The 20,664-nt window shown below is 48.2% G+C and overlaps 1 pseudogene; it reads right to left on the reverse strand.

The window, feature by feature from the left end:
* The window catches only part of LOC123102229 (vacuolar protein sorting-associated protein 60.2-like), a 63,106-nt pseudogene that overhangs the window by 28,143 nt on the left and 14,299 nt on the right, over window positions 1–20,664 (reverse strand).

Here is a 20,664-nt window from a genome sequence, read left to right on the forward strand (position 1 = left end):
AGCAAAATATCCAGAGTGTTCACTGATTTTTCTCCCTCCCGTTTCTGCACCAATAATATATACTTCAGGACGAGTTCATGACTCATTGTAAGTCTATCTGTCTGTCCGGTTTCTTGAAATCTGTGCAGTCTCTATGCTTACATTTGTTTAGATGTAATACCCACATGTGACACTTTCTTTATGCTGTTGTCTGCAAGGGTACTTGAAATAATGGTGTAACTACAATTCTATATTTACCTACTATTGCTACCATGAACCTGAGGATGAAAGAATCAGAATCCAAAACTGACATCATATCAGTTGTCATGCTTTATTATGTAAACAGGAACAGATAAATGTAAGCACGTGAAGCTAGGTGCACAAAAATGAAAATTTATCACAATACTATGCAAAAGGACTTATAGATCGTCGCAGGACAATCACAGGGAATCAAGAAAAATTAAAGCATGTGCCGTTTCAGATGTTCAATAGAGACTTCAAAGTTCAAGATCAAACCCATCAAATAACAAATGTTTGGCATGAAAAGGTTTGCATGTTCCCCTTTTATGTGTTTCTTTTACTTAAAAGATGAAGCTTGGATAATCTCGAATTGTTCACACTAATAACATAGGTGTGTATCATGAAATTGAGCCCGAAATACGAGACATGAGTTAAGAAATGCGTTTATAAGAGACCAAGGGTGTGTTTGGTTGCTTTCGCTGCCGGGCCTGGCTCAGAGGAGAAAAACGAGCCAGGCTGAGCAGGGCCTGGGTATGCAAAAACAGGCTCAAAAACATGGATGACCAGTTGATTTGTTGCATGCATCGGGGGTTTTGTCATCGAGATGCAATTTTCACCCGGCGTTTGGTTGCATACATGCATATGATTAGGAGTTAACAACAAAGCTTAATACCCACCAGGTTTGGCATCTCATTTCGTCGAACACATTGAGCGCGCCGGAGGTTCCTCTGCCCATCATGTCCACCGCCGGTTCAACAGAAGCTCGATGGCCTCGTCTGGCTCGGCTTCGTCGGCGCCGTCTTGCTGCAGCTACTTCGGCTCGGCCTCGTCGGCACCCTCTTGCTGCAGCTGCGCCGGCTCGGCCTCGTCGGCGCAGTCTTCCTGCAGCTGATGCGGCTCGACGGGAGAGTTGCCGGTCCTCACCTCCCCCGCCGCTCTGAGCGGTATTCTCGAGCACCATCCCGACGCCGCCCGCCAGCTTCATCACTTGCCCCTTATCCACCCGCGAGTTCCTGCCCTGGTCACACAGGACCACCTTGCCCTTCACCGCGGCCGCGTCCAGCATGCCCAACATGCAGAGCTTGCTTGCGTTGCTGCCCGGGCGGATACCTTTGTTGTACACCAGAGGGAACTGAAGGAAATATGCCCTAGAGGCAATAATAAAGTTATTATTTATTTCCTCATATCATGATAAATGTTTATTATTCATGCTAGAATTGTATTAACCGGAAACATGATACATGTGTGAATACATAGACAAACATAACATCACTAGTATGCCTCTACTTGACTAGCTCATTAATCAAAGATGGTTATGTTTCCTAACCATGGACATGTGTTGTCATTTGATTAATGGGATCACATCATTAGTAGAATGATGTGATTGACATGACCCATTCCGTTAGCCTAGCACTTGATCGATTAGTATATTGCTATTGCTTTCTTCATGACTTATACATGTTCCTGTAACTATGAGATTATGCAACTCCCGTTTACCGGAGGAACACTTTGGGTACTACCAAACGTCACAACGTAACTGGGTGATTATAAAGGAGTACTACAGGTGTCTCCGAAGGTACATGTTGAGTTGGCATATTTCGAGATTAGGTTTTGTCACTCCGATTGTCGGAGAGGTATCTCTGGGCCCTCTCGGTAATGCACATCACTATAAGCCTTGCAAGCAATGTGACCAATGAGTTGGTTACGGGATGATGCATTACGTAATGAGTAAAGAGACTTGCCGGTAACAATATTGAACTAGGTATTGGATACCGACGATCGAATCTCGGGCAAGTAACATACCGATGACAAAGGGAACAACGTATGTTGTTATGCGGTTTGACCGATAAAGATCTTCGTAGAATATGTAGGAACCAATATGGGCATCCAGGTTCCGCTATTGGTTATTGACCGAGAATAGTTATAGGTCATGTCTACATAGTTCTCGAACCCGTAGGGTCCGCACGCTTAACGTTACGATGATAGTTTTATTATGAGTTTATAAGTTTTGATGTACCGAAGTTTGTTCGGAGTCCCGGATGTGATCACGGACATGACGAGGAGTCTCAAAATGGTCGAGACATAATGATTGATATATTGGACTACTATATTCGGACACCGGAAGTGTTCCGGACGTTTTCGGAGAAAACCGGAGTGCCGGAGGGTTACCCCCCGGGAGAGTTAATGGGCCACATGGGCCTTAGTGGGAAGAGAGAGGGGCGGCCAGGGTGGGCCGCGCGTCCCCTCTCCCTCTGGTCCGAATTGGACTAGGAGGGGGGGCGGCGCCCCCCTCTTTCCTTCCCCCTCTCCCCCTTCCTTTCCCCTCCTAGTAGGAGTAGGAAAGGAGGAGTCCTACTCCTACTAGGAGGAGGACTCATCCTCCTGGCGCGCCCCCCTTGGGCCGGTCGGCCTCCCCCCTTGCTCCTTTATATACGGGGGCGGGGGGCACCCCAAAGACACACAAGTTGATCTACGGATTGTTCCTTAGCCGTGTGCGGTGCCCCCCTCCACCATATTCCACCTCGGTCATATCGTCGCGGAGTTTAGGCGAAGCCCTGCGCTGGTAGAACATCATCATCGTCACCACGCCGTCGTGCTGACGGAACTCATCCCCGAAGCTTTGCTGGATCGGAGCCCGGGGATCGTCATCGAGCTGAACGTGTGCTGAACTCGGAGGTGCCGTACGTTCGGTGCTTGGATCGGTCGGATCGTGAAGACGTACGACTACATCAACCGTGTTGTGCTAACGCTTCCACTTACGGTCTACGAGGGTACGTGGACAACACTCTCCCCTCTCGTTGCTATGCCATCACCATGATCTTGCGTGTGCGTAGGAATTTTTTTGAAATTACTACGTTCCCCAACAGTGGCATCCGAGCCAAGTTTTATGCGTTGATGTTATATGCACGAGTAGAACACAAGTGAGTTATGGGCGATACAAGTCATACTGATTACCAGCATGTCATATTTTGGTTCGACGGTATTGTGAGATGAAGCGGCCCGGACCGACATTACGCGTACGCTTACGCGAGACTGGTTTCACCGTTACGAGCACTCGTGCTTAAAGGTGGCTGGCGGGTGTCTGTCTCTCTCACTTTAGATGAACCGAGTGTGGCTACGCCCGGTCCTTGCGAAGGTTAAAACAGCACTAACTTGACAAACTATCATTGTGGTTTTGATGCGTAGGTAAGAACGGTTCTTGCTAAGCCCGTAGCAGCCACGTAAAATTTGCAACAACAAAGTAGAGGACGTCTAACTTGTTTTTGCAGGGCATGTTGTGATGTGATATGGTCAAGACGTGATGCTATATTTTATTGTATGAGATGATCATGTTTTGTAACCAAAGTTATCGGCAACTGGCAGGAGCCATATGGTTGTCGCTTTATTGTATGAAATGCAAACGCCCTGTAATTGCTTTACTTTATCACTAAGCGGTAGCGATAGTCGTAGAAGCAATAGATGGCGTAAACGACAACGATGCTACGATGGAGATCAAGGTGTCGCGCCGGTGACGATGGTGATCACGACGGTGCTTCGAAGATGGAGATCACAAGCACAAGATGATGATGGCCATATCATATCACTTATATTGATTGCATGTGATGTTTATCCTTTATGCATTTTATCTTGCTTTGATTGATGGTAGCATTTTAAGATGATCTCTCACTAATAATCAAGAAGTGTTCTCCCTGAGTATGCACCATTGCGAAAGTTCTTCGTGCTGAGACACCACGTGATGATCGGGTGTGATAGGCTCTACGTTCAAATACAACGGGTGCAAAACAGTTGCACACGCGGAATACTTAGGTCATACTTGACGAGCCTAGCATATACAGATATGGCCTCGGAACACGGAGACCGAAAGGTCGAACATGAATCATATAGTAGATATGATCAACATAGTGATGTTCACCATTGAAACTACTCGATCTCACGTGATGATCGGACATGGTTTAGTTGATTTGGATCACGTGATCACTTAGATGACTAGAGAGATGTCTGTCTAAGTGGGAGTTCTTAAGTAATATGATTAATTGAACTTAAATTTATCATAAACTTAGTACCTGATAGTATTTTGCTTGTCTATGTTTGTTTGTAGATAGATGGCTCGTGCTGTCATTCCATTGAATTTTAATGTGTTCCTTGAGAAAGCAAAGTTGAAAGATGATGGTAGCAATTACACGGGCTGGGTCCGTAACCTGAGGATTATCCTCATTGCTGCATAGAAAAGTTACGTCCTGGAAGCACCGCTGGGTGCCAGGCCTGCTGCTGATGCAACTGACGACGTTAAGAACGTCTGACAGAGCAAAGCTGATGACTACTCGATAGTTCAGTGTGCCATGCTTTACGGCTTAGAACCGGGTCTTCAACGACGTTTGGAACGTCATGGAGCATATGAGATGTTCCAGGAGTTGAAGTTAATATTTCAAGCAAATGCCCGGATTGAGAGATATGAAGTCTCCAATAAGTTCTATAGCTGCAAGATGGAAGAGAATAGTTCTGTCAGTGAACACATACTCAAAATGTCTGGGTATAATAATCACTTGATTCAACTTGGAGTTAATCTTCCTGATGATAGTGTCATTGACAAAATTCTTCAATCACTGCCACCAAGCTACAAGAGCTTCGTGATGAACTATAATATGCAAGGGATGAACAAGACTATTCCCGAGCTCTTCGCAATGCTAAAAGCCGCGGAGGTAGAAATCAAGAAGGAGCATCAAGTGTTGATGGTTAACAAGACCACCAGTTTCAAGAAAAAGGGCAAAGGGAAGAAGAAGGAGAACTTCAAAAAGAACAACAAACAAGTTGCTGCTCAAGAGAAGAAACCCAAGTCTGGACCTAAGCCTGAAACTGAGTGCTTCTACTGCAAGCAGACTGGACACTGGAAGCGGAATTGCCCCAAGTATTTGGCGGATAAGAAGGATGGCAAAGTGAACAAAGGTATATGTGATATACATGTTATTGATGTGTACCTTACTAATACTCGCAGTAGTACCTGGGTATTTGATACTGGTTCTGTTGCTAATATTTGCAACTCGAAACAGGGACTATGGATTAAGCGAAGATTGGCTAAGGACGAGGTGACGATGCGCGTGGGAAATGGTTCCAAAGTCGATGTGATCGCGGTCGGCACGCTACCTCTACATCTACCATCGGGATTAGTTTTAGACCTAAATAATTGTTATTTGGTGCCAGCGTTGAGCATGAACATTATATCTGGATCTTGTTTGATGTGAGACGGTTATTCATTTAAATCAGAGAATAATGGTTGTTCTATTTATATGAGTAATATCTTTTATGGTCATGCACCTTTGAAGAGTGGTCTATTTTTATTGAATCTCGATAGTAGTGATACACATATTCATAGTGTTGAAACCAAAAGATGCAGAGTTGATAACAATAGTGCAACTTATTTGTGGCACTGCCATTTAGGTCATATCGGTGTAAAGCGCATGAAGAAAGTCCATACTGATGGGCTTTTGGAATCACTTGATTATGAATCACTTGGTACTTGCGAACCGTGCCTCATGGGCAAGATGACTAAAACGCCGTTCTCCGGAACTATGGAGCGAGCAACTGATTTGTTGGAAATCATACATACTGATGTTTGTGGTCCAATGAACGTTGAAGCTCGCGGCAGGTATCGTTATTTTCTCACCTTCACAGATGATTTGAGCAGATATGGGTATATCTACTTAATGAAACACAAGTCTGAAACATTTGAAAAGTTCAAAGAATTTCAGAGTGAAGTGGAAAATCATCGTAACAAGAAAATAAAGTTTCTACGATCTGATCGTGGAGGAGAATATTTGAGTTACGAGTTTGGTCTACACTTGAAACAATGCGGAATAGTTTCGCAACTCACGCCACCCGGAACACCACAACGAAATGGTGTGTCCGAACGTCGTAATCGTACTTTACTAGATATGGTGCGATCTATGATGGCTCTTACTGATTTATCGCTATCGTTTTGGGGTTATGCTTTAGAGACGGCCGCATTCACGTTAAATAGGGCACCATCAAAATCCGTTGAGACGACGCCTTATGAACTGTGGTTTGGCAAGAAACCAAAGTTGTCGTTTCTTAAAGTTTGGGGCTGCGATGCTTATGTGAAGAAACTTCAACCAGATAAGCTCGAACCCAAATCGGAGAAATGTGTCTTCATAGGATACCCAAAAGAGACTATTGGGTACACCTTCTAACACAGATCTGAGGGCAAGATTTTCGTTGCTAAAATCGGATCCTTTCTAGAGAAGGAGTTTCTCTCGAAAGAAGTGAGTGGGAGGAAAGTAGAACTTGATGAGATAACTGTATCTGCTCCCTTATTGGGAAGTAGTTCATCACAAGAACCGGTTCCTGTGATAACTACACCAATTAGTGAGGAAGCTAATGATATTAATCAGGAAACTTCAGATCAAGTTTCTACTGAACCTCGTAGGTCTACCAGAGTAAGACCCGCACCAGAGTGGTACGGTAATCCTATTCTAGAAGTCATGTTACTTGACCATGATGAACCTACGAACTATGAGGAAGCGATGATGAGCCCAGATTCCGCAAAATGGCTAGAGGCCATGAAATCTGAGATGGGATCCATGTATGAAAACAAAGTATGGACTTTGGTTGACTTGCCCGATGATCGGCAAGCCATTGAGAATAAATGGATCTTTAAGAAGAAGACTGACACTGATGGTAATGTAACTATCTATAAAGCTCGACTTGTTGCAAAAGGTTTTCGACAAGTTTAAGGGGTTGACCACAATGAGACTTTCTCACCCGTAGCGATGCTTAAGTCTGTCCGAATCATGTTAGCTATTGCTGCATTTCATGATTATGAAATTTGGCAAATGGATGTTAAAACTGCATTCTTGAATGGATATCTGGAAGAAGAGTTGTATATGATGCAGCCAGAAGGTTTTGTTGATCCAAAAGGTGCTAACAAAGTGTGCAAGCTCCAGTGATCCATTTATGGACTGGTGCAAGCATCTCGGAGTTGGAATAAACGCTTTGATAGTTTGATCAAAGCATATGGTTTTATACAGACTTTTGGAGAAGCCTGTATTTACAAGAAAGTGAGTGGGAGCTCTGTAGCATTTCTGATATTATATGTAGATGACATATTATTAATTGGAAATGATATAGAATTTCTCGATAGCATAAAGAGATACTTGAATAAAAGTTTTTCAATGAAAGACCTCGGTGAAGCTGCTTACATATTGGGCATCAAGATCTATAGAGATAGATCAAGACGCTTAATAGGACTTTCACAAAGCACATACCTTGATAAAATTTTGAAAAAGTTCAAAATGGATCAGGCAAAGAAAGGGTTCTTGCCCGTGCTACAAGGTGTGAAGTTGAGTCAAACTCAATGCCCGACCACAGCAGAAGATAGAGAGAAAATGAAAGATGTTCCCTATGCTTCAGCCATGGGCTCTATCATGTATGCAATGCTGTGTACCAGACTTGACGTATGCTTAGCAATAAGCTTGGCAGGAAGGTACCAAAGTAATTCAGGAGTGGATCACTGGACAGCGGTCAAGAACATCCTGAAATACCTGAAAAGGACTAAGGATATGTTTCTCGTATATGGAGGTGACAAAGAGCTAGTCGTAAATGGTTACATTGATGCAAGCTTTGACACTGATCCGGACGATTCTAAATCGCAAACCGATACGTATTTTTATTAAACGGTGGAGCTGTAAGTTGGTGCAGTTCTAAACAAAGCGTCGTGGTGGGATCTACATGTGAAGCGGACTACATAGCTGCTTCTGAAGCAGCAAATGAAGGAGTCTGGATGAAGGAGTTCATTTCCGATCTAGGTGTCATACCTAGTGCATCGGGACCATTGAAGATCTTCTGTGACAAGACTGGTGCAATTGCCTTGGCAAAGGAATCCAGATTTCACAAGAGGACCAAGCACATCAAGAGACGCTTCAATTCCATTCGGGACCAAGTCCAAGTGGGAGACAGAGATTTGCAAGATACATACGGATCTAAATGTTGCAGACCCTTGACTAAGCCCCTCTCACGAGCAAAACATGATCAGCACCAAGACTCCATGGGTGTTAGAATCATTACTATGTAATCTAGATTATTGACTCTAGTGCAAGTGGGAGACTGAAGGAAATATGCCCTAGAGGCAATAATAAAGTTATTATTTATTTCCTCATATCATGATAAATGTTTATTATTCATGCTAGAATTGTATTAACCGGAAACATGATACATGTGTGAATACATAGACAAACATAACGTCACTAGTATGCCTCTACTTGACTAGCTCATTAATCAAAGATGGTTATGTTTCCTAAGCATAGACATGTGTTGTCATTTGATTAATGGGATCACATCATTAGGAGAATGATGTGATTGACATGACCCATTCCGTTAGCCTAGCACTTGATCGTTAGTATATTGCTATTGCTTTCTTCATGACTTATACATGTTCCTGTAACTATGAGATTATGCAACTTCCGTTTACCGAAGGAACACTTTGGGTACTACCAAACGTCACAACGTAACTGGGTGATTATAAAGGAGTACTACAGGTGTCTTCGAAGGTACATGTTGAGTTGGCATATTTCAAGATTAGGTTTTGTCACTCCGATTGTCGGAGAGGTATCTCTGGGCCCTCTCGGTAATGCACATCACTATAAGCCTTGCAAGCAATGTGACCAATGAGTTGGTTATGGGATGATGCATTACGTAACGAGTAAAGAGACTTGCCGGTAACGAGATTGAACTAGGTATTGGATACCGACGATCGAATCTCGGGCAAGTAACATACCGATGACAAAGGGAACAACGTATGTTGTTATGCGGTTTGACCGATAAAGATCTTCGTAGAATATGTAGGAACCAATATGGGCATACAGGTTCCGCTATTGGTTATTGACCGAGAATAGTTCTAGGTCATGTCTACATAGTTCTCGAACCCGTAGGGTCCGCACGCTTAACGTTACGATGATAGTTTTATTATGAGTTTATAAGTTTTGATGTACCAAAGTTTGTTCGGAGTCCCGGATGTGATCACGGAGATGACGAGGAGTCTCGAAATGGTCGAGACATAAAGATTGATATATTGGACGACTATATTCGGACACCGGAATTGTTTCGGATGTTTTCGGAGAAAACCGGAGTGCCGGAGGGTTACCGGAACACCCCCCCCCCCCGGGAGAGTTAATGGGCCACATGGGCCTTAGTGGGAAGAGAGAGGGGCGGCCAGGGTGGGCCGTGCGCCCCCTCTCCCTCTAGTCCGAATTGGACTAGGAGGGGGGGCGCCCCCTGTCGTGGTTCTAAGTCTGACAGTAGAGTGGGGGGTAGGTATGGAGAGGCAAGGTCCTAGCTATGGAGAGGTTGTAAACACAAGCGATGTACGAGTTCAGGCCCTTCTCGGAGGAAGTAAAAGCCCTACGTCTCGGAGCCCTGAGGCGGTCGAGTGGATTATGTGTATAGGTGTTACAAGAGTGCGAACCCCTCTGCCTGTGGAGGGGGGTGGCTTATATAGAGTACGCCAGGACCCCTGCCAGCCCACGTAATGGAGGGTTTTAAGTCTGGGGCGTTACTGGTAACGCCCCACATAGAGTGCCTTAACTATCATTAAGTCTATTCAATTACAGGCCGTTGCAGTGCGGAGTGCCTTCTGACCTTCTGGTGGTCGAGTGTATCTTCATGGTCGAGTGAATCTCCATGGTCGAGTCCTTCCGTCCAGTCGAGTGGGTTCCTCGTTGGTCGACTGGAAGGTGATCTCTTCTAAGGCTGTCCCTGGGTAGGACATTCAGGTCAGGCCTATGACCCTACCCTAGGTACATGAATCCATCATTAGCCCCCGAATGGATTGAGGCTTGAATGAGGAAGGAGTTGATGCTGTTTCCGATTGACTTTTGCATACTGGCTATGCGTCGTTCTAGATTAAGATCTTCTTTGTTGATAACGAGCAACTTTTCTTCAGTCGACTCGAGCCATTCTTGTCTTTCGTCGAGTGATCTTTAGACTTTGCTGGTTCCCGAGCGACGGATCGCAGGAAATCTCGCGTCTGACAGACTGATCTGCCGTTCGCGGATTCCACGGGATACGAGATTTGGGGGAGCGCGCGAAGCGGAACGAACCGTGGCGCTCGGACGGGACGGGACATAGACGCCTCGATCTCCGCGCCGCTTTTTCCGCCACGTATCGTGTCGATGCAACTGTTTCGGAATATGATTAGGTTGCCTGGGTCCACCTGTCATCCACTCGGAAGGGATGTTATAAATGCAACCAGCGAGGGTTTTCTGAACAGTGCCCCATTCTTTCTCTTCTGCTCTCCTCGTCTCCGCCCAACGCGCTCGCTTTCGCCCCCGCAAAGCTCTTCCTCGCGCACCTCGCCGGCAGCCATGGTCAAGGAGAAGACGGTGGCGCTGGAGCGCGCTAAGAAGGCGTCGGCGACGGAAAAGGCGTCGGCGGCGGAGAAGGCGAAGGGGAGATCCACCAGCCGCAGTGGGTCTTCGTCGAGATCCCGCCTGCCGAAGGGCTGGGTCCAGGGAGATTGGATCCAGTCGACCATCAGGGAGAAGGATCTCCTCGACATGGCCGACGACGGGCTGATCCCCCACGGCGTCGCAAGGCTTCCAGGGAAAGAGTGGCAACCCCAGCCGGAAGAGGGTGAGTGTGTGCTCCTGGCCACTCATATTGATCGAGGATTTTCTCTGCCACCGAGCATTTTCTTTCGTGGTTTTTTGAACTTCTTTGGAGCCCAACTCCACCACTTTACTCCGAACTCCATCGCGTATCTTGCTGCGTTCGTATCCCTGTGCGAGAGTTTCCTGGGCTGTCGACCGCACTGGGGCTTGTTCAAGCATATCTTCACGTGTCGTTCTCAGACCGTGAAGAAGGCGAGTCCAGGCGATGAGAAGACCCAAGTTGTCCAAATGTGCGGGGGTCTGGGAATTCAAGTGAGGAACAAGAGCACCTTCCCAGCTATGACGTTTCCCGAGTCGGTCAGGGGCTGGCAGTCGACTTGGTTCTACTGCCAGAATGAGCTGACGCCGGGGCAGTCGAGTGGACTCCCCCCATTCACCATGAGTCGAGTGAACAAGCCCTCCTCTCTGAAGGTGGTTCCGGAGGAGAGGGCAGATGTGAAGATGTTGATGGATCGCGTGGTGCAGTTGGTCCGGGACGGCGTGACTGGCATGGACCTTCTGGAGGTTTTCCTTCGGCGGCGAATCCAGCCTCTTCAGTTCCGGAGCCATGGCATGTGGTTGTACTGCGGGACTGAAGACGATACCCGAGTCCACCCGGAAGCAGTCGACGACGCCACGGTGGAAAGATGGATGGCCGCGGTCACTGGGAATAAGGATAATCCCCGTGGATCCAGGAGGGTTCCTCCACTCGACCATCACACCGTTCCAGATAAGGTATATTTGCTCAGCCTTCCATTGTATATTTGTCAAGTTTGCTTCTGTATGTTCTGCGACTTGGTCGACTGATCTCTGTCTTGACGTCTTCCAGGCCCTCACCGACCTGTATTCAATGCCCAATGGAGCTCAGGCTCCGACTGAGGAGGGAGAAGCCAGCGGGGGCGAGAGCCAGGAGGAGTGGGATTCGGACGCTGCCGAAGATGACGATGACGACGATGACGATGACGAGGACGAAGAGGAGGAGGAGGAGGAGGAGGTTGCACCACCGCGCTCGGAAAGGCGGTCGAAGCTTGTCCATGATCCCGCAACTGAACGCGGTAAGGGGGTGGCGACTGCCTCGCAGTCGACCAAACGCCCTCGGACCGCTTCTCCGGTGCCGAGTGAAAGGGCTCCGAAGCAGTCGAAGGTGGTTCCGCCGAAACCCGCCAAGCTCCTGCCGAAGATGAAGGTGTCCATCCCCACCATATCCAGGTAAACACGCTGCTTGAGTTCTCTTGTTTTGTATAAGCTTTATCTCTGGTTGATACTTGAGTTGGTCGACTGATTCTTTGGAACTTCAGTGCTGCAACTTCTGAGACCTCAGGCAAGGCTGACGACCATGAGATGGAGGACGCAGCAACCTCAAATCCTGGTACTATACTCTCAATTCTGTCCTTAGTCGACTGACTCATGATTTCTAACTTTGATTCTTTTTCTGAAGCTCCACCCCATGACATTATCACCCTTCCTGAAGATGATGATGAGGATGAAGAACCGCTGAGGCACAGGATGAGCAGGAAGACGTCTACTAGTAAGGCAACCCAGAATGCGACGGCGCCCGAGACTGTGGTCACGGAAGGGGAGAACCTCACTCGACACACCGTGTCTTTTGCAGTGCCGTTGACGAGTGCTCATCCCACTTTGTCGAGTGCTGCACAACCTTCGCTCTTCACAACACATCATGTCCCAGAGGACCAAGCCAGTGCTGCTAAGGAGGCGATACGTCAAGCGGGGATCATGATGGAGCAGGTGAAGATCGTCCGGGATGCAAGCCAAGCAGCTTATGACGCTAGCTCCGCCCTTCAAAGCAATGTTCAGGTCAGTCGACCACCGCTTGTTCTGTTAGGATATGCTATCAAAACTTTTTTCTTTCTGATTTCTGAAATCCATAGCAATCACCCACTGGGTGTGTCGATAAAAAACTCCGTGTTAGCGGGGGCACGCTGAGTGCACCCGCTGGGTGTAGTCCCCAAGGCTAAGGTCGACTGCTGGCAGTCGGCCTTAGGCTTTATAAGTAAAGGTTGTTCATCATTCGACTGGATCGAATAGTTTTCCGGAACCGGTGGGGGCACGCTGAGTGCACCCACTGGGTGTAGTCCCCGAGACTGTGGTCGACTGCTTGCAGTCGACTACAGTCTGAAGAGCACGTCTCTTTTTTTTTGGGGTCGACTGGTCGACTCTGTCTTGAACAGAACTAGTGGGGGCACGCTGAGTGCACCCACTGGGTGTAGTCCCCGAGACTACGGTTGAATGCTTGCATTCGACTGTAGTCTTAGAAACGTATGATTTTTCTCTATCCACTCGGAAGTGAATCATCTTTGATATTTTGTCGATTGGTTCTTCGTAGAAATCTTGTGACCTTGCGGCTCGCTATACGGAACTGGAGCAGAAGCACATTCAGCTCGAGCTGGATCTGAAGCTGGTGCAGGAGAATCTGACGAAGGCAAAGGAGGAGACCAAAGGTATGTTCGGTGAGACCTCGACGACTCCTTTTTCCTTCCATTTGTTTCAAAATCTGACTTTGCTGTAACTTGCAGACAAGGTGCGGGAGGCCCAGAAGAAGAGGGACCTTGAGCTAGCTAAGAAGACCAAGCTTGCTGACGAGAAGTTAGCTTCAGTCACCAAGCTTGAACAGGAAAATACCAATCTGAGAGCTGCTCTGGCGATTGCCTCCAAGGATGTCGACCGACTGAAAGCTGACAAGACTACCCTGACTGAGAAGATCAACCAATTGACTGGGAAGAAGAATGACCTGGAAGGCTTCCTGGGTGGTCTTGCCAAGAAATTGTTCCTTATGCTCGAAGGTAACCTTTTTCACTCGACCAACATTTTCAACTGTGACCCTTCCATTCGACCATTGTCTTGATTCGGCGTTTTGTCTTTGCAGAATTCTGTCGGAACTTTGAAGAAGAGACTAGCCAGTTGGAGCCGAACCTTGACCCTGTCAATTCTCCGGTGAATGATGAAGTTGCCATGAATGTCTTCCGACTGGAGTCTCGCGTTGCAGCTGTCATGGACTATCTTGCAAGGCTGAAGGCCGCCACTTCTCGCATCGACTTGACGCTTTGGCCCGGGGTGACACTTCAGAATGACCTCGAGTCGTTGATGGCTCGACTAAACGCGGTCCCCGACCATGTGCAAGAGTGGAAGAAGTCCTTGGCTCGGTGTGGCGCAGATGTTGCCCTATGTCTGGCCTGAGTCCACTGCAAGGACGCGCGAGAAGAGAAGCTGGCGGCTCTCCGAGTGGCCAACACCAAGAAACACGACTTCAGATCCTTCATGGAAACTTTCATCGCTGCTGCTACCCGGATCGCAGACGGGATCGACCTCGACGAGTTTGTTGCTCCTTCCAGCCCTCCACAGGAGGGGTAAAAAACTTTCTTTAAGCCCGACACTTTAAATTTGCCTTGGTATGCCGAGTGGAATTGTAACCGGTAAACCTCAACAGGCTTAGTGCCTGAGCACTCTCGGTTCCTTTAGGTATCGACCTAAACTTGGATTTGACGTTTGGATATGATTGCTCCTGGCTCGAATTGTCCTTTGCAGGTTCACAACAAGATGTCCACTGCAGTCGACTTATTCCTTAGGCGAGCACTGGGCTGCAGCTAAGCCTCCGAGTGAGAGGTTTGCTCTTCACTCGGTAGGATTTTTTATAACTTAGGCGAGCGCTAGGCTGCAGCTAAGCCCCCGAGTGAGAGGTTTGCTCTTCACTCGGTAGGATTTTTTATAACTTAGGCGAGCGCTGGGCTGCAGCTAAGCCCCCGAGTGAGAGGTTTGCTCTTCACTCGGTAGGATTTTTTATAACTTAGGCGAGCGCTGGGCTGCAGCTAAGCCCCCGAGTGAGAGGTTTGCTCTTCACTCGGTAGGATCTTTTATAACTTAGGCGAGCGCTGGGCTGCAGCTAAGCCCCCGAGTGAGATGTTTGCTCTTCACTCGGTAGGATTTTCACGTTGTATTTGTGGCGAAGCTCGGAGGAGAGAGAGTCGTAGTCTATCTGCACCTCGTCCTCTTTGCGAGCCCACATTATACTTATGGCGTAGCTCAGAGGAGAGGGTCGCAGTCCACCTGCACCTCGTCCTCCTTGCAAGCGTATGTGGTACTTAGGCGAGCACTGGGCTGCAGCTAAGCCCCCGAGTGAGAGGTTTGCTCTTCACTCGGTAGGATTTTTTATAACTTAGGCGAGCGCTGGGCTGCAGCTAAGCCCCCGAGTGAGAGGTTTGCTCTTCACTCGGTAGGATTTTTTATAACTTAGGCGAGCGCTGGGCTGCAGCTAAGCCCCCGAGTGAGAGGTTTGCTCTTCACTCGGTAGGATTTTTTATAACTTAGGCGAGCGCTGGGCTGCAGCTAAGCCCCCGAGTGAGAGGTTTGCTCTTCACTCGGTAGGATTTTTTATAACTTAGGCGAGCGCTGGGCTGCAGCTAAGCCCCCGAGTGAGAGGTTTGCTCTTCACTCGGTAGGATTTTTATAACTTAGGCGAAACGGATTCGCGGCTAAGCCTCCGAGTGGAAGTCTGGCTTACCACTCGGTAGGATTTGTACAAACTTAGGCGAAACGGATTCGCGGCTAAGCTACCCGCTGGGGGAAAAAGTGACAAAAATTATGAAGGAATTATGGCACTATTATTTCGGGATCCATGAACTACAGAAGTATTTTATTACAACTCATCCGAGTGGAAAACCTTTAAGTGTAAAACGGGCGGAGCAGATCCGCATTCCAAGCTCGGGGCTCTTTGATGTTGTGTTCGACGCTGTAGAGACGGTATGCCCCGTTGTGGAGAACTTTGGTGATGATGAAGGGTCCTTCCCAAGAAGGAGCGAGCTTATGCTGTTTCTGCTGATCCACTCGGAGAACTAGATCTCCTTCTTGGAAGGCTCGACCCCTCACATTCCTGGCGTGAAAGCGACGCAAGTCTTGTTGATAGATGGTCGATCGGATCAGAGCCATCTCCCTTTCTTCCTCTAGAAGGTCGACTGCGTCCTGACGCGCTTGCTCAGCTTCTGCTTCGTTGTAGAGTTCAACTCGAGGAGCATTGTGAAGAAGATCACTCGGCAAGACTGCTTCAGCTCCATAGACCAAAAAGAATGGAGTTCTTCCAGTCGACCGATTGGGTGTGGTCCGCAAACCCCAAAGCACCGAAGGAAGTTCGTCGACCCATGCTCCAGCCGCGTGCTTGAGATCACGCATCAGTCGGGGTTTTAAACCCTTGAGGATTAAGCCATTGGCTCGCTCCGCTTGTCCATTTGACTGGGGGTGAGCGACTGAAGCGTAGTCGACTCGTGTGCCTTGAGCGTTGCAGAAATCCTTGAATTCTTCCGAGTCAAAGTTCGACCCATTATCCGTAATGATGCTGTGCGGGACTCCATATCTGAACGTCAGCTCCCTGATGAAGGTAACCGCAGTACCGGCGTCAAGATTCTTGATTGGTTTAGCCTCAATCCACTTCGTGAACTTGTCGATTGCGACCAGTACGTGTGTGAAACCACTTCGACCTGTTCTCAAGGGACCGACCATGTCCAACCCCCATACTGCGAACGGCCAGACGAGTGGAATGGTCTTCAGAGCTGACGCGGGCTTGTGTGACATATTGGAGTAGAACTGACATCCTTCGCACCTATCCACTATTTCCTTTGCCATCTCATTCGCCCTTGGCCAGTAAAATCCAGCTCGGTATGCTTTGGCTACAATGGTCCGAGAGGACGCATGGTGACCACAGGTCCCCGAGTGGATATCATTAAGAATGATTCGACCTTCTTCTGGCGTTATGCATTTTTGACCCACCCCAGTCGGGCTTTCTCTATACAGCTGTCCTTTGATAACGGTAAAGGCTTTGGATCGACGAACGATCTGCCGAGCCTCTTCCTCATCCTCTGGGAGCTCTTTTCTCAGGATATATGCGATATAGGGAATTGTCCAGTCGGGAGTGACCACTAAAACCTCCATGACCAAGTCGACCACTGCTGGGACCTCAACCTCAGGATATATGCGATACAGCTGTCCTTTGATAAAGGTAAAGGCTTTGGATCGACGGACGATCTGCCGAGCCTCTTCCTCATCCTCTGGGAGCTCTTTTCTCAGGATATATGCGATATAGGGAATTGTCCAGTCGGGAGTGACCACTAAAACCTCCATGACCAAGTCGACCACTGCTGGGACCTCAACCTCAGTCGGATCTGTGGCACTCTTGGGCTGTGGAGCTTCCTCTGTGAAGGGATCTTCTTTAACTGACGGAGTGTGTATATGCTCCAAAAACACACCACTCGGAATGGCTTCTCTTTTGGAACCTATCTTTGCCAGATCATCTGCTGCTTGATTTTTCAGTCGGGGGATGTGATGGAGCTCCAACCCCTCGAACTTCTTTTCCAGCTTCCTCACTGCATTGCAGTATCCAGTCATGGCTGGGCTTCTCACGTCCCACTCCTTCATCACCTGGTTGACCACTAAATCTGAATCGCCATAAACCATCAGGCGACGGACGCCGAGTGAGATGGCCATGCGCAATCCATATAAAAGGGCCTCATACTCTGCCTCATTGTTGGAGGAATCAAAGTGAATCTGGAGCACATATCTAAGCTTATCTCCTCTGGGGGAAACTAGAACAACCCCAGCACCAGAACCATTCAGCATCTTAGAGCCATCGAAGAACATGGTCCAATGCTCCGAGTGAACTTCAGTCGGCTGCTGTTGTTCAATCCACTCGGCGAGGAAATCTGCTATTGCCTCGGACTTAATGGCTTTCTTTGCCTCAAACTTGATATCAAGGGGAAGAAGTTCGATCGCCCATTTCGCCACTCGACCAGTTGCATCTCTGTTGTGCAGAATCTCTGATAGTGGGGCGTCGCTGACGACTGTGATAGAATGATCAGAGAAATAATGAGCAACTTTCTTCGTGGTCATGTATATTCCATACACAAGCTTCTGATAGTGAGGATATCTCTGCTTGGATGGAGTCAAGACTTCAGACAAATAATACACCGGGCGCTGAACTTTGAAGGCTTTTCCTTCTTCTTCCCGCTCGACCGTAAGTACTGTACTGACGACTTGTCCTGTGGCTGCAATATAAAGCAACAAAGGCTCTTTGCTGATTGGAGCAGCAAGCACCGGCTGGGTGGAGAGCAGAGCTTTTAGCTCAGCAAACGATGCATCAGCTTCTGGAGTCCACTCGAACTTGTCTGCCTTCTTCATTAGTCGGTAAAGAGGCAATGCCTTTTCACCGAGTCGTGAGATGAATCGACTTAATGCGGCCAAGCATCCAGTAAGCTTCTGGACATCATGCACTCGCACAAGGCGTTTCATTCGGAGAATAGTGCCGATCTTCTCTGGATTAGCGTCGATCCCTCGCTCGGAAACGAGAAAACCGAGTAACTTTCCACCAGTAACTCCGAATGTGCACTTCGATGGATTGAGCTTGATATCGTACCTTCTGAGGTTGGCAAATGTTTCGGCGAGGTCAGCAAGCAGGTCGGAACCTTTTCGCGACTTAACGATGATATCATCCATATACGCTTCCACATTCCGACTGATTTGAGTGAGAAGACACTTCTGACTCATACGCATAAATGTGGCTCCGGCATTCTTGAGGCCGAATGGCATGGTGATATAGCAGAAGCACCCGAATGGAGTGATGAAAGCTGTTTTTACTTCGTCGGGTCCATACAGACGGATCTGATGATACCCGGAATATGCGTCTAGAAAAGACAATCTCTCACACCCCGCGGTCGAGTCAACAATTTGATATATGCGAGGGAGAGGAAAATGATCTTTCGGGCAGGCCCGATTGATGTGCTTGAAGTCAATGCACATGCGGAGTGATTTGTCCTTCTTGGGAACCATGACGACATTAGCGAGCCACTCGGAGTGGTATATCTCTCGGATAAATCCTGCCGCCAACAGTCGAGCCACTTCCTCACCAATAGCTTTTCTCTTCTGGACGGCGGACCGCCGAAGATGCTCTTTGACTGGTTTTGCTGATTTGTCGACTCTGAGGCGATGCTCAGCCAGTCCCCTGGGAACACCTAGCATGTCAGCTGGCTTCCATGCAAAGATGTCCCAGTTCTCACGGAGGAACTGGATGAGCGCTTCTTCCTATTTCGGGTCGAGTGTCGTGGAGATGTGGGTCGGGGCTGCATTGGGGTCGGTCGGGTGAATGTGAACAGGCTTTGTCTCTCCAGACGACTGAAATGCAGACTCTGTGGCTGGTTTCTTGGATCGCAACAAATCACTCGGATCTGCGTTTTGCTTGTATTCTTCGAACTCGACCGCTGTCACCTGGGAATCGGCAATCTTCGAGCCCTTCTGAAAGCACTCTTCTGCCTTTTTCCGATCGCCAGTGACAGTGATCACCCCTTTGGGACCTGGCATTTTCAGTTTGAGGTACACGTAACATGGTCGAGCCATGAACCGTGCGTAGGCGGGCCTCCCCAAAATGGCGTGGTACGCGCTCTGAAAATCCACAACCTCAAAGGTCAACTTTTCCTTGCGAAAATGTTTTGAGTCGCCAAAAACCACGTCCAGGGCTATTTGGCCGAGTGAGTTGGCTTTCTTCCCTGGTATGACTCCGTGAAAACTCATGTTGCTGGTGCTCAGTCTGGACATCGGGATGCCCATTCCCTTTAGTGTGTCAGCATACAACAAGTTCAGCCCACTGCCACCGTCCATCAGCACTTTCGTCAGTCGAGTGCCTTCGACAACTGGATCGACCACCAAAGCTTGCCTCCCAGGGGTGGCAATATGAGTCGGGTGATCAGATTGGTCGAATGTGATGGGTGTTTGGGACCATTTCAGATAATTTGGTTTTGCTAGGGCAACCATATTCACCTCACGGTTAATGACTTTCAGTCGACTCTTGCTTTCCACATCCGCGAAGATCATCAGAGTGGAGTTGATATGCGGATATTCTTCCTCATTGTCCTCTTTGTCTCTGGCCTTGTCTGACTCTTTCTCCTTGTCCTTAGACTGTTTTCCCTGAAACTGCTGGATCAGGAGTCGACACTGGCGAGTGGTGTGCTTTGGGTAAATAATGTTGCCCTCTTCATCTTTCTTCGTGTGGATGTGGCACGGCATATCCATCACGTCGTTTCCTTCTTTATCCTTTACTTTCTTAGGATTCCAGGATCCTTTTGGCTTCCCTTTGAACTTTCCCTGAGTCACGGCCAGGGCCTCTCCAGGAGCTGCTGGCTCGGCTTTCCACTTCTGTTTCCGACTGGAATTTCCCTTCTCCGACTGACTTGGCTTATACTTGCCGCTTCGGAGTCGGTCCTCTTCCTCGCCATTGGCATACTTGGTAGCAATCTCCATCATCCGACTCAGGGTCATGTCCCCGGTTCGACCAAACTTCAGACTCAATTCCCTGTTCTTGACGCCATCTTTGAAGGCGCAGACTGCTTGATGATTAGACACATTTTCCACAGTATGGTGCAGAGTGATCCACCTCTGAATGTACTCTCTGAGAGTCTCATTGGGCTTCTGCACACAAACTTGCAGCTCTGTCAAACCAGCTGGTCGCTTGCAGGTTCCTTCAAAAGTTCTGACGAACACTCGGAACAAATCTTCCCAAGTGTAAATACTGCTAGGAGGTAACTGATTCAACCACGCTCTGGCTGAACCTTCCAGCATGAGGGGCAAATGCTTCATAGCCACCTCGTCATTCCCACCACCAATCTGAACAGCCACTCGGTAGTCCTCAAGCCAAGTTTGAGGCTTGGACTCCCAGTGAACTTGCTGACTCCTGTCGCCAACCTGAAATTGGGAGGAATCACCGCGGCTCTGATAGCCCTGCTAAAACACTCTGGAC

The sequence above is a fragment of the Triticum aestivum genome, chromosome 1B (genome assembly GCF_018294505.1).
Source record: "Triticum aestivum cultivar Chinese Spring chromosome 1B, IWGSC CS RefSeq v2.1, whole genome shotgun sequence".
Classification (NCBI taxonomy): domain Eukaryota; kingdom Viridiplantae; phylum Streptophyta; class Magnoliopsida; order Poales; family Poaceae; genus Triticum; species Triticum aestivum.